Source organism: Botryllus schlosseri, chromosome 4 (genome assembly GCF_051294905.1).
Source record: "Botryllus schlosseri isolate E-star chromosome 4, Bs_hap1, whole genome shotgun sequence".
In the NCBI taxonomy this organism is placed as follows: domain Eukaryota; kingdom Metazoa; phylum Chordata; class Ascidiacea; order Stolidobranchia; family Styelidae; genus Botryllus; species Botryllus schlosseri.
This window is the reverse complement of record NC_137239.1, coordinates 11,403,034-11,411,870: the sequence shown is the minus strand read 5'-3', so window position 1 is coordinate 11,411,870 and position 8,837 is coordinate 11,403,034. Positions and strand designations below refer to the sequence as shown.

Here is an 8,837-nt window from a genome sequence, read left to right as displayed (position 1 = left end):
TGTACGATATTACACATCCAGTCAATCTGTGTAGAAGCATAAACTGGCGTATTTATTGTGATAGCTATAGTCATCGTATCATCGGTTCATCATAATGTGGATCTGGTACACCCCTAAACACCCAATCCGAGTGTTACACCCTTTAAAAATTATGGTATACCCTGGGGTGTACGAAACACCTGATTGAAGCGCACTGCCATATTATTCAATAACCTGTGCGTCAACCTGTACTGACGGATAAGCCTGTCTTTGTGATGGCTAGCCATCGGCTCATTGTAATTCGGATCTGGTACACCCCTGTACACCCCATCGGAATGGTACACCATTTGCAAATTCTGGTACACCCTAGGGCAGTGGTTCCCAACCTTTTTCTACCCACGTACCATTTTGAGGTTTTATGCAGTGCTCGCGTACCACCTATATAAGTTACGCGCGTTTCCACCATTTTTGACGTCATACTCACGTATTTGGCCTATGCAAGGTGTATTAACAAATTCTATTAAACTAGGCCAGGGATGTCAAACATACGGCCCGTGGGCCGGATCCGGCCCGCCAGACGATTTTATCCGGCCCGCATAACAATTCTGAGTACATTGAAAAAAGATTGTATTATCCATCACATCCACAGTAATAAACCAAATTACAAAGTCCGCGTTGACAGTTAAATATCTTGTATTCATCACAACGCATACGCAGGGATAACGCCAGATTATGACTAAAGCAGGGGTGGCCAACCTTTTTGCCATTCACATTTCGACTACTCGTGTAGCCTACGGCCGTATTCCAGGGCATAGTTATAATGATCGAGCTGGACCGCCAATGCCCGGGTAAAAGTGTCTATATGTCCATTTCTGGTAAACTCCGGACTAATCAATTTAATGGTAGGCTTATTATGCGCACCAAAATCGCGAGTGGTCACTGGTGATGTTAAGAAAGATAGTGCCCAGAGTCGCGCGAAGCGCGAAAAAAATTCAGATTCACCAATGAATTTCGTCATTGATATTAGTAGTTTTACATATTGCTATCAAACATTTATCCTTTCTCATCCCGTGTGATCAGATTCACTGGTATAGAGTTGATGTAGGGGTGTTTTCGAAAATTTAACGCAAGTTTTAAATTATGATGCATCTTCGGGTGGGCCAATTGGTATTAGTCACTTCGTAGCAAGCTGTTATTTTTTGACTTCCCATCAGGATTGTTAGTATAGTGAGAAGCACACGATTCTGAGCTGGTATTTCCATATGAGGCGCATGATTTTCCATTGATGTTCGCATCTGTATTGCGGGGCTTTGACTGTCATCTGTAAATCAAGATTACATCCGACTTGTAACTGTATCGTTTTCCTAACCGAGTTGTATGCACAGTTTGATATTTTTGTCATTTGGTGATTGCTGAACATACCACTTCGAGATACTCCGTTGATCTTAATTCCCTTTGTCGTTATAATCGAAGTACATTTGTTTCGAGTTCGTCGCAACCGATTTCTCTATGACATGACGAATTTTTGAAAAGTTATGCTTAGATTCCTTAGAAGATTGTTTGCATATCACAAAAAATAATATACCGCTCGCATTGATACTGCTACTCCATTGATCGGTATTTTCAAACGAGTCGATTTTCAAACGAGTAAAATTTATTACTTGAGTTGTTCCGCTTACTATATTTAAAAGTAAACTCACCCGTCTTTCAACATTACAAAGACATCGACAAAATAGTATACAATCAAACGCAACAAGTTTTACTTTTGTAGGCTGTGTATGATTATCCCACACACCTCATTTCTTACCAAAGGTATATGGAAGATATTTACGTCACAAAAATATTCGACGTCACTCGATATTCTTTTATTACGATACTACAGAATGGTCGACTACGCTTTCAAACTGTTTCGATATCACAAGAACTTTATTGTCTGAATGGATGTTCATGTATCTTAATAATCAAATAGTTCAACACAGAACTAGTACTAACAGAAACATCAGAGTTGTTTACTCAAGGAAACGATAGGCCCCCAAGTGAAAATGTATTGTTACTCTGGGTAAACGAAAGATATCCAAATTACAATGGTATTGTTACTCAGGTAACGGTGGACCACCAAGGGAAAATGGTAATTTCACACAGGTAAACGTTAGTTGTCCAAACGAAAATGATATTTTTACTTGGGTGAGTATCGTGTGTTCAACGTTGGTAGTGTGATTGGTCTTGTTAAACGTAGTTGTCGAGTTGTACAATTTACTTGTCGTGTGTATACAATTACGAAGGGTAGGAAAATGAAAATGGTATTATCACTGTAAGAAGGTAGTTGTATGTTGATTTGATTTGTCGGGTCAGTAACCCTATCATTCGCATATGACAAACAAAATCATTACCGTGAATACATGTAACTGGATCGCTCGGTCTCGACTAATGCAAAATAGATGATTCGTTTTAAAACCGTAACCGCGTGTAAGTCGATGCGATTTCTACCTCCGTGCATTCAGTCATGTCGAGTCAATTTTAATACGGGTCCACAGGTACGAAACACACACTAACACCGGAAACAGAAGATGATGATTTTGATACACACCAATACACAGATTTTCTCAACTGCATGTTCAACTAAATCGGAATTACGATGTTGTAGAAAGTAAATAATTTTATTGAGTTGTGTGTTTGATGAAGTGATTGGTTACAAGTATGTGTTGGGGAAAGAAAATTTGTTTTTCTGTGTGTGACAGTTTGGGGTAAAATGAAAATAGAGTCGTGGTTTGAATTGAATTGCGATGTTTAATGTACGCTTCGACATGGAGACTTGACGCTGAACAACAATTCGATTCACAAAACATATCCATTGCAAAATTTGGCACTGGTGTGCAAAGGGGTTTAAACATTTCAGTACACACTGTAAAAAATAATCATGGATGTACCCATAGTCTAGACCTGGTCCCACCTGAGTCATGTTGACATGGAAAAGGCCCATGATAACTTGTCAACATCCATGTAGACCTGTTGACATCCATGTTCCTACCCATGTCCTAATATTGCCTCAAATTGACCTTTCACCTCTACTAATGTACACATACCCTGTGGTTAGATGTATTTAGCTGTATTTGACATCTGGAATGTTTGCAAGAAAATCTGCGAAAAGTTCAATGAACTCGCTGACGCTGGCGCAAACTTGATGTTGAAACGCAATATGTCGCCAATGTATGATGGAAACTCATTATTCCATCGACAGATTCCCCAACGAAATGGATTGTCCACTTTTTCTGAAGAGTATCGAACTTCATCGTCGGGTAGACATTCTTCGGATCCTATAATGAATATAAATGTCATTACCATCCATGCACTATTCAAGGCACACGGGTTGATAGAATACAGATGAATAGTTTCCAAGGTGGTTTAAAGTTGTATCAATCACAGCCAGTTAAGATGACAAAAATCTATTAGCACCTCATTACATTGACCTTGTCTATGAATTGTCTCGGTATGTACAAAATCTACTTTTAACTTGACAATATTAAGTATGCACACATGCACAGTCTTCCATTCCTTTACCTCTGCACCACTATACTATTTGATGCTACGACCTACGATTATCCAATTATTAATAAATGGATGGATTAATGCACGGATGGGCGGTAAATCCAGGATTTGAAAACTTGTATTTTGGTGACGGAGTTCAACTTTGGTGATTGTGACCCGGACAAAGGTTGTTTGTGTCTTTTCTGGGAATTCCGAAAACAGAACTACTCGCTTTTTCAAATCCGCAAGTAAGACTAAAACTAGGACTAATCAATCATCTTATAAAATTAAAAACTAGAATTGTAACTAAAATTACTCAATTTTCAAAATCCACAAATATAACTATAACTTACAACTATACCTAGAACTTTTTAAAATTCGATACTAGAACTAGTACTAGCAACCTTTTAAAATCAGGAGCTTACGAACTAAATCACAACTAACAATATCAGTGGCTTTTGACTGGTTTTCCCGTGAGGCAATGGCGCACACTAGAATCTGAATTGAGTATTATTATTATTATTGTTTTCAATACAACATCCATTGTAGTAAAATATTTATTCAACTCGAAGACTTTTCGGGTGCCTCTTTTCAAGAGTTAACAGCACACTGTAGGAATTTAAACAGAATGAAAAGCAAAACCAGAAAGGCGAAGTATGACGCAACAATCAGAAATTACATACCATGAAGTCCGCAATGTAACAATGGCAACAATAACAAACTTGAAGTGTACGGTACTAGTAACATATCAATTTGAAACTAAACAATAACAAACACGAATTAGAACGCACTAATGGGAAATTTGTAAGTTATACAGAAAATCTTTTTGTCTACATAAAATAGGCTTGGTCAATTGGATGATTGTTGATTCTAGGGCTTTCAAATGAAACAAGGATCTGATTCGCTCAAAAACTTGCGCAAATGACCGTACGGAGTTCGCACGACAATGTAAATCAGCCGCCAAAACCGACTGTTACGACGATTACCAAGCATACGCTTCAGCAATTGGCCAACATTCAAGCGCGAACCCTTCTTGTGCTCAAAATTATAATGACCAAATGTTTACTGTCATTGCGCGAGGCAGATCCTTGTTTCATTTGAAAGCCCTAGAATCAACAATCATCCAATTGACCAAGCCTATTTTATGTAGTCAAAAAGATTTTCTGTATAACTTACAAATTACCCATTCGTGCGTTCTAATTCGTGTTTGTTATTGTTTAGTTTCAAATCGATATGTTACTAGTACCGTACACTTCAAGTTTGTTATTGTTGCCATTGTTACATTGCAGACTTCATGGTATGTAATTTCTGATTGTTGCATCATACTTCGCCTCTCTGGTTTTGCTTTTCATTCTGTTTAAATCCCTTCAGTGTGCCGTTAACTCTTGAAAAGAGGCACCCGAAAAGTCTTCGAGTTGAATAAATATTTTACTACAATGGATGTTGTATTGAAAGCTATCTTCAAGTTCTGTACCACGAACCAACTGTTTTTATTATTATTGTAGTATTGTCTTGTAGTATTATTGAGCAAACCCGTTTTGGCCATTATCAACAACTCACCTTATCCACAATCAGGAAGCTGCCGAAGCGTTCATTGAAAATGGTGGGGATGCCGACCACCCAGTCCAATTTCTGATTACCTGAATGAGAAGTGAGAGATCAGCTCAAGTGAAACACTCGAGAAAAAAAAAACGTTTTAAAAATTAAATAAATGCAGTTACAAAAATTAAATGAATGCAGTTAATGTTAGTGTAGTGGGAACTGCAAATATGAGCGTGGCAAAAAATATGCAAATTTTAACATTGCCTTAGGAACCAGACAGTTTTTAAAATCGGCAACTTGAAATACCCGATTTCTATAATATCCTACCAAGTAATGAATTACCTTTATAAATCCGCAACTAACGAACTATAATACATCGAACTCAGCCATGGGCAAAGTGAGCCCCGCTATTTTGAGAAGCACGTATGGCCATTTTTTGGAATTAAAAACATAAAACCTACTTTTGAATATTGCTGAATAAAACCATAAGCTGGATAAACTGAGCTGGAACGGAAATTGATTTACTTTGAAACATGCTCAATAATATATCGCGATTACATAGCGTACGGCCCTCCCAAGCTTGTATGCGTAATCCAGATTTAAAATCAAGTCAATGTAGCAAAGTCGTAACAATAAGTCACAATAAGTTACTCCTTCCGTATAGTTTGGTTCAAACCTTCTTTGTTGCCATTGTCAGTGCGCGTTTTGACTGAGACCTCATCATACATAAAGGGTGAATGGACATATCATAAAAAGAATGTCGAAAGCTGAAATGCAAAGAAGGTATGGAGGACTAAACACAGGGCCGCAACTGCCGCATCCCAGACCCCTCAAATGGAGAAGGCCCGAGCTCGAAGCACCAAAAATTACTTCGTAAATGGACATAAATCCTATAATTTATGAAATTTAATTCAAATTTTTTTCGCGCGATATATAGTGACTAGATGTTTTGATAATAATATGGGTACCACTCTACCCGCAAGAACAGCTAATTTATAGAGATCAGCATTTCGGCGTCGGCCGTTAGCGCGTCAGGACACACCAAGACGTTGACAATGACGTTTCGGCTCTGCGAAGTGTGCTGCAAAAAAGCTCAAAGGCGAGGAAATCTTGACCAAAAGTACCGCCACATGTCGGCCGAAACCGATATATATATGTCAATTTCATCAAGTCGCACTGTTAAGATATAGCCTACCTTTTAATGTATTGATATAAAAACTCGGATTACAGAGAATTCAAAATGTATCATGTTCAACATTATCTTGAATGAGGAGGGAAAATAAATATAAATTTTCATTTCGTTAATTAACCGTACTTTTCTCATTAGGCTATCTAATATCAACACATCCACGGAGACGTATTTAATAAAAATGTAATTCACTGCTTTCCATTTATAAATAAAATCAATACACGGGAGAATATAGCTGAACATGTTGGCTCGGCTCGGCACGCCAACTTACTTTCTATTACTGAAGTGGCCTGCAGAGAAAAATAATTGCCAATCCCTGAACTAACTAGATCTGTGGAATCACTCAGGTAGGCTATTCGATTTCAACCCACCCTCGCGATGACATCTGTTTTTCAGTTATTGAGCACCTTCACAACTGCGAAGCTGGAACAAGAATTACTCACTTCCCGAAACCCGCAACTAAAATTTGAACTTATCATTTATTACAATCCGCGACTAGAACTACTCGACAGATATTGACCGCCAACTAACTAAATTTGCGAAAGTATCTTACTTACCCATAACTTTTTGAATTTCTATCGGAATTTCTTGCGGTTGCAGGAGACTGAGTGCAGAGCTCCAAGTCTTTTCCAAAATCTTTGAGGTCAAGTCAACATCCAAACAGGCTTGATTCAGGCAACATATTTTCACTTCCTCCAAAATCTGAACATTGTGACAGATTTACATCATAGCTAATTAATTAAGTTTGTCTGCAGGAGCCTTTATTCTCAATTTAAGCACAGGTCGGGCTTGTGGTCAAGGATATGTCACAACTATCGTAAATTATTTCAGGAATATATATATGTAGTTTGTTTTGTAGCCTACTATCATAGCATTCTGTAAAACGAACTCTTTGTGAGTTTGTTGCAAAGTCGCAGGTTGACTCGATCATGGCAATGTTGTGTTTGATACCACTGCGTTAGATTGTACCTACCAAGGGAGCATGGGTCCAAACTGATCTTCATTCTCCATCAGTATTCTTGCTGATGTTCCATTTACGACACTGTCGCGGCCTGATTCAAAAGTTCTTCTCATTCTATCTTGCAGCATCTCTTCATCTGGCACCCTCTATTTCCACTCTGACTTATTTCCTTTTGATGCTCGTCGACGCTAAGTTCGTCTTCGGAAGGGTAGATGTGTTGACTTTGCAAACAGCTTTCTCTGCACAAGTATAGAAGAGTCACGATAATACTTGGCTTAGCCATGGAAATATCTCTTCAGCGCAAAAATAGCAACGTGCTCGTAAGAAATCGATTGCAAGGTTGAAATTAAAGGGGCACCACTCTAAATATGATGTGGTCTCTGAAGAAATAATCTATAAAAAACTCCAATTATGATACCCGTAATTTTCCATGTATAATGCGCAAAATTTTCACGATTTTTTGCCCTAAAATCGGGGGGTGCGTATTATACATGGGAACAACACGCTTGAAAAAAATCTCCCTCGATAAAAAACTTGAAATCACACCTATCTTCATTCTTCATGTTTGTTTCCAATCGCGCATCACTTTCAGCCATCGCGCGTAGTAATTGGTGGGAAGCGACGACGCGTGTATCCAACTAACGAGAGTCGTGTGCAAAAGCACGCGATCTCCTGCTGAGTTGGTTTGCCGTTTGTACGCGAGCAAAATTAGGTCACTAATAGACACTCGCGCGTGGCAATTCTCGCCAATTCATCGCGTGAACGACCGGCCCGAACAATCGCATACGCAATTTATACATACACAAGAGGCAATGTGCGCAAGATATAATCGCTTGCGTAATCAGTCGCATCTCCAACAGACCTGTTGCGCATGACATAACCGTTAGCCTAGGCGCAATCGCATCTATAATAGGCATCGTGCGCAAGATGTCGGTTCGTTGGCCTAAACTAATTCGCCGCCGGCGTCGCAGGCTTTGGCTGCTATCTACTATCGTTTAGAGACAATACCGTTAATTGTATAATGATTAGCAATCGCATCTGCAAAAGGTCTTCTCGTGCTCAAGATGCTGTGTCGCTAGCCTGAACTATCGCGCCGCCCGCCCCGCAGGCTTTGGCTGCTATCTACTATTGTTTAAAGACAATCCCGCTAATTGTATAATGATTAGCGATCGCTGTGTAATGATTGTTCAAGAGTGACATCGCAAAACAGAATGACATCGTATACGAAATCGGAACTATTCATGTACTGAAATGCAGGGTACGTACTATACATGGGTACAGGCTTTTTCCCAGAATTTACATGCTATTTTAGGGGTGCGTATTATACATGGGGCCGTACAATACTTGGAAAATTACGGTACATCCAATTACCCTAAATAGAATTATTTTACTGCATTTTGATTTAATACAGTGTTCAGTATAACAAGTAGATTTAATTTCTTAGCCGTTTTTTTTATCTGGAGCATACAGTGAAAATGTGACGTTCGTCAAAATAACCCCATGGGATATCACCAAAACCAGAGACAATTTGAAAACACCAAGGTCATATTTGGAATCAGTGTCGTTCGGAACCCCGAAACAACTCTTCGAATATGCGTTAAGAGTGTAATCCTAGTATAGTATCCTACCAATTTATGTGTG

At 38.9% G+C, this 8,837-nt stretch overlaps 1 long non-coding RNA gene across 1 annotated transcript; it reads right to left on the bottom strand.

The window, feature by feature from the left end:
• Window positions 1-3,069: 3,069 nt before the first annotated feature.
• LOC145438106 (uncharacterized) lies at window positions 3,070-8,544 on the bottom strand. Its single transcript, XR_013914814.1, has 4 exons — window positions 7,209-8,544; window positions 6,793-6,937; window positions 5,065-5,144; window positions 3,070-3,293 (listed from the first exon to the last, which is right to left on the bottom strand). It is a non-coding gene; the product is annotated as an uncharacterized LOC145438106 (long non-coding RNA).
• Between the last annotated feature and the right edge of the window lie 293 nt (window positions 8,545-8,837).